At 36.5% G+C, this 8,673-nt stretch overlaps 1 protein-coding gene across 1 annotated transcript in view; it reads right to left on the bottom strand.

Annotated features, from left to right (window-relative positions):
* The window catches only part of IQCM (IQ motif containing M), a 361,168-nt gene that overhangs the window by 196,530 nt on the left and 155,965 nt on the right, over positions 1-8,673 (bottom strand). The window lies entirely within an intron of this gene.

Here is an 8,673-nt window from a genome sequence, read left to right on the forward strand (position 1 = left end):
AAAAAAAAAAAAAAAAAAGTGGTAGAACTTCCCCTGCCGGGTATGGCTCATTACAAAGGTATACCAATTGGGGTGCTAGTGTAGGCATATACTAAGAGATAAAAGAAATAGAAATGAATATCCAGAAACAGACCCAGATTTAGTTGGAAATTTGACATCTGGTAGAAGCAGTGTATCATCCCCCTTATCTTTTTCTCGATTTCTTTCACTCCAGACCCATAACCTTATATGGAGCTCAGACTTAGCTGTGCTGGAGAGCTCTCCCTTTACACAAAAATCTCATTATTTTACCAGCAGCTTCCAGAGAAGTTTCATCTGGGCTAAATTCAGCAGCATTTCTGACTGTGAGGTTATTAAGATGGAGGTTTTAGTTTCACATTTGGCTTTTTAAATGCTAGATTCTTGCTCTGCACCAATGTTAGCCTCTCTTCTCTGTAACTGACTGAGGTTCCCTGACATGCCCAGACTCCTTATAAAGCTGTTTCTTCTTTGGTGGGAAAGAAAAAGAGAAGTAGTCATCATTCTGAATTTGTTGTCTTCCTTTACCATTCATGTTTTTATGCTTTTACTGCATATATATGTGCTCTCAAACAATATAAAATATCATTTTGAATACCTACAAGTTTTACATAAATCATGTGTCCCTTTGAAATTTTTTCTTTTTTCATAATTCTTTTTACAAATATTTATCCATGTTGATACATGCAGCACTAGCCCACTGCTTGAGTGGTGTTTATTATATATTTCACTGATTCTTTTTATACGTCTGAAGTACTTGATAATATGTCTTAAAAAGAAGAATGGTATAGGAGGTAAAGAAGGAAGTAGACATGGCAAATAGACTCCATATTTTGAGGAGTTTCTTATAAAGGAGAGCAAAGAAATGGAATGATAATTGAAGAAGAACAATAGATTATGTGACATCTAGGGAGGGTGTTTGTAAGATGGCAAATTTCTCGGCATGTTTGCATGCTTTTGAGATACAGTCCAGGAGAGCAGAAATAAATAATAGAGGTGAGACAGGAAATAATCTGGAGTAAAGAAAGTTAAGAGTAATAAAATCCTTGAGTAAGTCAGAGACAACAGGAGACTGTGGTCAAGAAGGGATGAACAGGGAAAGTTCATCCATTGCAGGAGGAAGAAAAGCAGGTTCTGAGGCTGAAGATGCTGGAAGGTTGATAGATTGGGAGGTAGGAAGATAAAATAATCTTTTCTAATTGTGTCTGCTATATCAGTTTTATTAGAGATAAGGTCATCAACAGAAAGGAGGAAGATGAGATATTTAGTTTGAGGAGGGCCAAGATCATGTGGAATATTAATTGGGGAGAGGAAGAGACTGAATTAACTTGAAGAGTGGAATAAAACTGCCTGGCTATTGTGAGGGTCCACTTGACATTTGTGATCAGAAATTGAAAGTGAAATAAATCAGTCTAGTTATGATTTTTCTCCAGCCATGTCATGTTTATCTACATGAACTAGGCAGAAAGTTTGTTTTACCAGAGTCAGCCTGTTGGAAAATAAGTCTGCGGAGGGTGAGGAGGTTAAAAATGTATGCAGGGGTACCACGGAATGAATCTAAGCTGAGTAAGGAGAAAGGTAAAAAATCTCAGGGGTTACGAATACTGTAAATATAGTAAAGTTAATGGATTGAATGTCCCCATGGGGTTGCAGATTTATTAAAAGGGGAGAAGAGCCAAAAACATATGAGGAGGGGATCAGAGGGTAATAGGCTGAAAAGAAAGATGGAAGATATTACTGGTAATGAAAGAATCTAGTTACAACCTAGGAAGTATTATAATTCAGTAGCTTTCGGAATACAATCATTAGAAATGAAGACTCTAGAAAATGAGAGCTCGAGATGCAGCGAAAACTGTTATCGGCAAGCACCTTCAGAAGACTGAGAACACAAAACAGCTGGAAGTAAATAGAAAAATAAAAATTCCTTAAGGTACTCCAAATGCTACGTCCTGTAAATGTTATGTTAAGGAGCTAGTTATCATGTGAAGACTAACCATTTAGAATATGGTAGTTGGTAATAGACCTCTTTGTCTTTCACTGTAACCAAAACACCATGAAGAACATTGTATTAAGAGTGTTCCAAACAATGACTAGTTTTAGGTATCCACAGAAAATACAAAAGCATGGTGTCAGCAAGAGGTATGCAGGAGTTATACTAGCAATCATCTCACCCCCAAAAAGCGGTCCTACTCCTTATTCTGTACAATAGTTAGAATTTTTTTTCCAAGGGCAGATTAAGCAGATTAAGATTTACCTGCTAGAAATTATTTAGCTCATAGCAGGCATTAATGCAAGACAGGGGTTCTCATTCTCTTTCTGGCTCCAACAGCCCAAGGGTGAGGCTCACTGAATGGCACAGAGACTGCACTGCCATGGAGTTCCAGCACTCTAGAGATGGTTCCATCTTCTCTCTCCTTGACAAAGTTTTTGGAATTCCAGCAAGTGAAAGTTATAGGAATTATCTTTTAATCCATTCAAATTTATTTCTTACTTTAAAAGTCTGGGTACATTAACTTTCTTAGAATCAAAAGATTTGGAATTCACTTTACAACTTATTTAAATACATGAATATGTTATGAGACCTTGGCTAAGAGCCACTAGTTTAAGTGATTGTTTAATATTCAATGTAAATCTCGGTGCTAGAAAATATGCACAATAAATTGTAGGTGTATGCTCAATTTTGTGTCTTCTCTGATTGATACTATGAATTAAACTCCATAAAAAAATAAAAAGAAAGAGAAGGTTATGATATCTGCCTTTCTTATAGGCAGTTATTAGTCCTGATGGGAGTTACTAACTATCATGCACATGCTACACTAATGTGCTTACATGGGTATTCCTATTTTTACCTCAAAGGATTATAAGTGCATTTAAGGATGTATATGAAAATCAAGTCCTCTATATCCAAACCACTAAACAACATCAGCTAAAAAGATGTCTGGTCCCTCATCATGCTAAAAAAATATATAAGCATTGGTAGATAAAGAATCACTGGCAGGAATACTTCTAAAGAATAGAAACCCAACATCTTTATGGTAGGAAAATGAGATATTTACATTAAGATTCCTAAGAAACTATGCTCTAAAAGAAGCTTACTCTATAAACATCTCCTTGCACAACAGGCCAACATGACTCTGATTTAAAAAAAACACTTCTGTTGACTTCAGTGGGGTAACAGTCACAGAATTTTACATTTTGGAAACAGAAATACCAAAATGAAACTCTCATGGGCTTGTACCTGAAGAGATAATCTTTAAGGAAACAATCCTTTAGCATTAACTTTTGGTTTCTATGCTGCCAAACTGGCAGCATCCTGCAAGAGGCTTGTTTTTATGAATCTGAATCACAAGCTTTCATTTCAATACCACTTATAACTTAGATCAGCATGATAGACTTCACAGCATAGGAGTGTCATGGTGCCTTATTGAGCAGAGCATAATTCCTTTTAAAAGCTTGATTCAGGAATGCTAGAAAATGTTCATTCCTAAAGGTGATTTAAGAAGTGAATTGAGAACTGTAAAACTTATTTGACCGTAAAGGTCTGAGAACTACTTTAAGCCCTTTGGACGTTTTCACTTCACTGTGGGAATTAACAGGACTCTGGATCAAGTGAAATGCCAGAAGAAATAAAGCTCTTTAATGCAGTGTTTATGACATTGGAATAATTATACTGTATCATAAAATTTTGCATTTCATAAGAATTTCTGATGAAATATTTTATATTAACATTTCTTTCATTTATCAGAGACTTCCAGAGCAAAGTTGTTCTCACCAAGGAGTTTATATTCCTAATCTTATAGTAATTCAATCACATAAAACAAAGACTTGCTAGTGGACCTCCACGTGTTAGGAGTACTGGATGTGTAATCTTAATAAACAGTGATCTAACAAAAGAAGCCTAAAGCCTTGCTCTCTAACAGACTTATAAAAGTAATTATACCTTTACTGAAGTTACACCACTCTCAAACCCCTGCTGTTCCTGCTGTTTCTTAAAGATGGTTATTTTCTACTTAAAGAAAACAGACAGACTTTAGAAGAATAGCTGGTATTAAGTAATATTACACAATTTAATCAGATTCTCTGTGCAGCTTATATAACAATGGTACAAATATTTCAACCCAAATAATAAAAGACTCAAAGTTTTAAAGAAACCCAGAATGGCTAATTAGGGTAACCTAATAATCGGAGTAACAACTCACGTGACTGTAGGATAGAAAAGAAGGGAAAGGGGAAAGTCTTCCACAAGCAATGACCATTCCCAGGGCATATCATTAGATAGGCTTTCACAGGCTTTGCACAGCCATGGATAGGGTGAAAAAAGGCATTAACAGTGTTAAATAATGTAAGAGGAGACAAAATGTCAAGAACTATCTTTTAGTGTTAAAGGAGAAAGCAGGCAGAATTTTAGGAGCAGCTGCTTGGATTAGGTAGCTGAAGCAAGGTGAGGAAAGTCAGACCTTTCAGGGCTGCTCTTTGCCCCTAGGGTTTGGTCTCTAGTTGATTCAGGGGTATTCAAGCTCTAGGGAAAAGTGTTTAAATAGCTCCTACTGTCACAAACTGATTTATATCCAAGATCTAATTTGCATTGTGCATTTGGAAACATCCATTTTCAATAGGCAGATGACAGGTGAATAAGGGACTTAAAACAAGAAGAATTCTCTAGGGAAAAGCAACCCCCATCAACTAGATCTCAGTGAATGATCTGGCATCTTTTAGTCAGCAGTTTTAGTAACATCGTGCCCTCTCCAGGTACCCACCCAGCAGACACGTCTCCTCTCTTCAGTGTTACCAGCAACCCTGTAAATTCTAGTTTGCTTTGCACACAATCCCTTATGCGTTAAACCTTTGTCTTTTTTTTAATCTAGTTAACTAATCCTACAATGATTGACTAAGTCTTAAATACACTCTATAACTTTCCCTGATTTCCAAACTTAAGACATAATTAATATCTGTATCATCTTAGCACCTGATACATGTGTGAATGTATAAGCATTTACAACATTGTATTTATCCGGTTATGTATGTGCATATCCCTCCAGTTATTATGGAGACTCTGAAACCTTTGAACCACATTACATTTCATAGCACATATTAAGTGCTTAGAAGATCTTTGTTGAATATATTTGCAACAACAATTTTATCAAAAAAGATTCTGGATATAATATGCTCTAATGCATTGCCTTCCTCTTTATGACTTATACCAGAAATTATCCATCAGAGAAGAGAAAGTGCTTGTACCTTTCACACGGCTGAAAGCATTAGAGAATATCGGTTAAAAGACCAGGGGAAAAAAACGTGGCATCCTGTTACACAGGGTTACACTACACCACTGACAAAACCTTTATATCTTTGTAATGCACAGAAGGAGTCTGTAGATTCACAGGACCTTAGCAGTAAACCCTCAGAGCAGGTGGGACAAACATCAAACACTTCTCAAGCTATCCAGTGTTGCATAACAAAATACTTAAATCCTGCTAAAGAACTTCATGGCAGTACAATTCACTGGACTCACTGGTGAGGTGGAAGTGATAGTGGAAAGACTATTCCTGTTGTTCAGTCATCAGCATGGGTGCCAGACTTTCCTAATATTGACCACATGCCTTAATCATCTTTATTGCTTCATTTCTGATAAGTGGATTTTGTGCTAGGAATTATACTCATTTACCCGCCTCCACATTTTTGAGCATTTTCTCCTCCTCTAGTGAATAAATGTAGACCTATACATCATGAGCTCTACTGAACTGGATCATGACAAGGATCTGAAGACCTGACCAATATCAATATGTCTAAAATGAGAATCATTTTCTCCACATAACAAGCCATCAAAGGAAGCTAAATTGATTTGAAGAGGTAAGAAAAAATCAACACCCATCGGCATTAACAGTATACATAACACACTTGATAAGAGATAAATGAGCAGATATTTCAGATCAGTGAGACAGGACGCGCCACATGCTACATAGCCCTCCATCATTATCTGGCCACAACCTCATAAAAAGACAACAAAAGGCCAACTGACTGAAATTAAAGCTTGATGGATGGAGGTTAGAAATAAAAATTAACTCCTTACAGAGAAACAGTGAGTTCATGGATTGAGATTTGTACCAGCAACATAAATACATAGTGTGATCACATTTTTATTATATATAAAAAAAAAAGAAGAGAGATTGCCAGACACTTTCCCCAAATGGTTATGGTGGCACTAAGAGATCTTTAAAAGACCTGGCTACCTGCTGTAGTTGACCTCTAGTCATTCTGAATCATAAAAATGTCAGTATTTTTCATTTCATCTTTGCTTTTTGTATGCATTTTCAAAATGATTTATGATAAGAATGTGTTAAATTTCTTTTTTATTGTATTTTTATTTATTTATTTATTTATTTATTTTTGGCTATGTTGGGTCTTCATTGCCGCACACGGGCTTTCTGTAGTTGCGGAGACTGGGGGCTCAGTAGTTGTGGCTCACAGGCTCTAGAGCGCAGGCTGAGTACTTGTGGCGCATGGGCTTAGCTGCTCCGCGGCAGGTGGCATCTTCCTGGACCAGGGATCGAACCCATGACCCCTGCATTGGCAGGTGGATTCTTAACCACTGTGCCACCTGGGAAGTCTTTTCTTTTTTAGAAGTAATTTAAAATAAGGCTTTTGTAACATGTTACCTCTGATAATTCTGCGTTATTTTTTTAAATGTTTATTTACTTTCTTATTAGTTATCCATTTTATACACATCAGTGTATACATGTCAATCCCCATCTCCCAATTCATCACACCATCCTCACCCCCCGCTGCTTTCCCCACTTGATGTCCATACGTTTTTCCTCTACGTCTGTGTCTCAATTTCTGCACTGCAAACCGGTTCATCTGTACCATTTTCTAGGTTCCACATATATGCGTTAATATACAATATTTGTTTTTCTCTTTCTGGCTTACTTCACTCTGTATGAAAGTCTCTAAATGCATCCACATATCTACAATTGACCCAATTTCATTCCTTTTTATGGATGAGTAATATTCCATTGTATATATGTACCACAACTTCTTTATCCATTCGTCTGTTGATGGGCATTTAGGTTGCTTCCATGTCCTGGCTATTGTAAACAGTGCTGCAATGAATATTGTGGTACATGTCTCTTTTTGAATTATGGTTTTCTCTGGGTATATGCCCAGTAGAGGGATTGCTGGGTCATATGATAATTCTATTTTTAGTTCTTTAAGGAACCTCCATACTGTTCTCCATAGTGGCTGTATTAATTTACATTCCCACCAACAGTGGGGAAGAGGGCTCCCTTTTCTCCACACCCTCTCTCCAGCATTTGTTGTTTCTAGATTTTCTGATGATGCCCATTCTAACTGGTGTGAGGTGATACCTCATTGTAGTTTTGATTTGCATTTCTCTAATAATGAGTGATGTTGAGCACCTTTTCATGTGCTTCTTGGCCATCTGTATGTCTTCTTTAGAGAGATGTCTATTTAGGTCTTCTGCCCATTTTAGGATTGGGCTGCTTATTTTTTTAATATTGAGCTGCATGAGCTGTTTATATAATTTGGAGATTAATCCTTTATCTGTTGATTCATCTGCAAATATTTTCTCCCATTCTGAGGGTTGTCTTTTCGTCTGGTTTATGGTTTCCTTTGCTGTGCAAAACCTTTTAAGTTTCATTAGGTCCCATTTCTTTATTTTTGTTTTTATTTCTATTACTCTAGGAGGTGGATCAAAAAAGATCTTGCTGTGATTTATGTCAAAGAGTGTTCATCCTGTGTTTTCCTGTAAGAGTTTTATAGTGTCCAGTCTTAATTTTAGGTCTCTAATACATTTTGAGTTTATTGTTGTGTATGGTGTTAGGGATTGCTCTAATTTCATTCATTTACATGTAGCTGTCCAGTTTTCCCAGCACCACTTATTGAAGGAACTGTCTTTTCTCCACTGTATATTTGCCTCCTTTATCATACATTAGTTGACCATAGGTGCGTGGGTTTATCTCTGGGCTATGTATCCTGTTCCATTGATCTATATTTCTATTTTTGTGCCAGTACCATATTGCCTTGATTACTGTCACTTTGTAGTATAGTCTGAAGTCAGGGAGTCTGATTCCTCTGCCTCCTTTTTTTTCCCTCAAGACTGCTTTGGCTATTCAGGGTCTTTTGTGTCTCCATAAAAATTTTAAGATTTTTTATTCTAGTTCTGTAAAAAATGCCACTGGCAATTTGATAGGGATTGCACTGAATCTGAAGATTGCTTTGGGTAGTAGAGTCATTTTCACAATATTGATTGTTCCAATCCAAGAACATGGTATATCTCTCCATCTGTTGGTATCATCTTTAATATATTTCATCAGTGTCTTAAAGTTTTCTGCATACAGGTGTTTTGTCTCCTTAGGTAGGTTTATTCCTAGGTATTTTATTCTTTTTGTTGCAATGGTAAATGGGAGTGTTTCCATAATTTCTCTTTCAGATTTTTCACTATTAGTGTATAGGAATGCAAGAGATTTCTGTGCATTAATTTTGTATCCCGCAACTTTACCGAATTCATTGATTAGCTCTAGTATTTTCTGGTGGCACCTTTATGATTCTCTATGTATAGTATCATGTCATCTGCAAACAGTGACAATTTTACTTCTTCTTTTCCAACTTGTATTCCTTTTATTTCTTTTTCTTCTC

The sequence above is a fragment of the Physeter macrocephalus genome, chromosome 7 (assembly GCF_002837175.3).
Source record: "Physeter macrocephalus isolate SW-GA chromosome 7, ASM283717v5, whole genome shotgun sequence".
NCBI lineage: Eukaryota > Metazoa > Chordata > Mammalia > Artiodactyla > Physeteridae > Physeter > Physeter macrocephalus.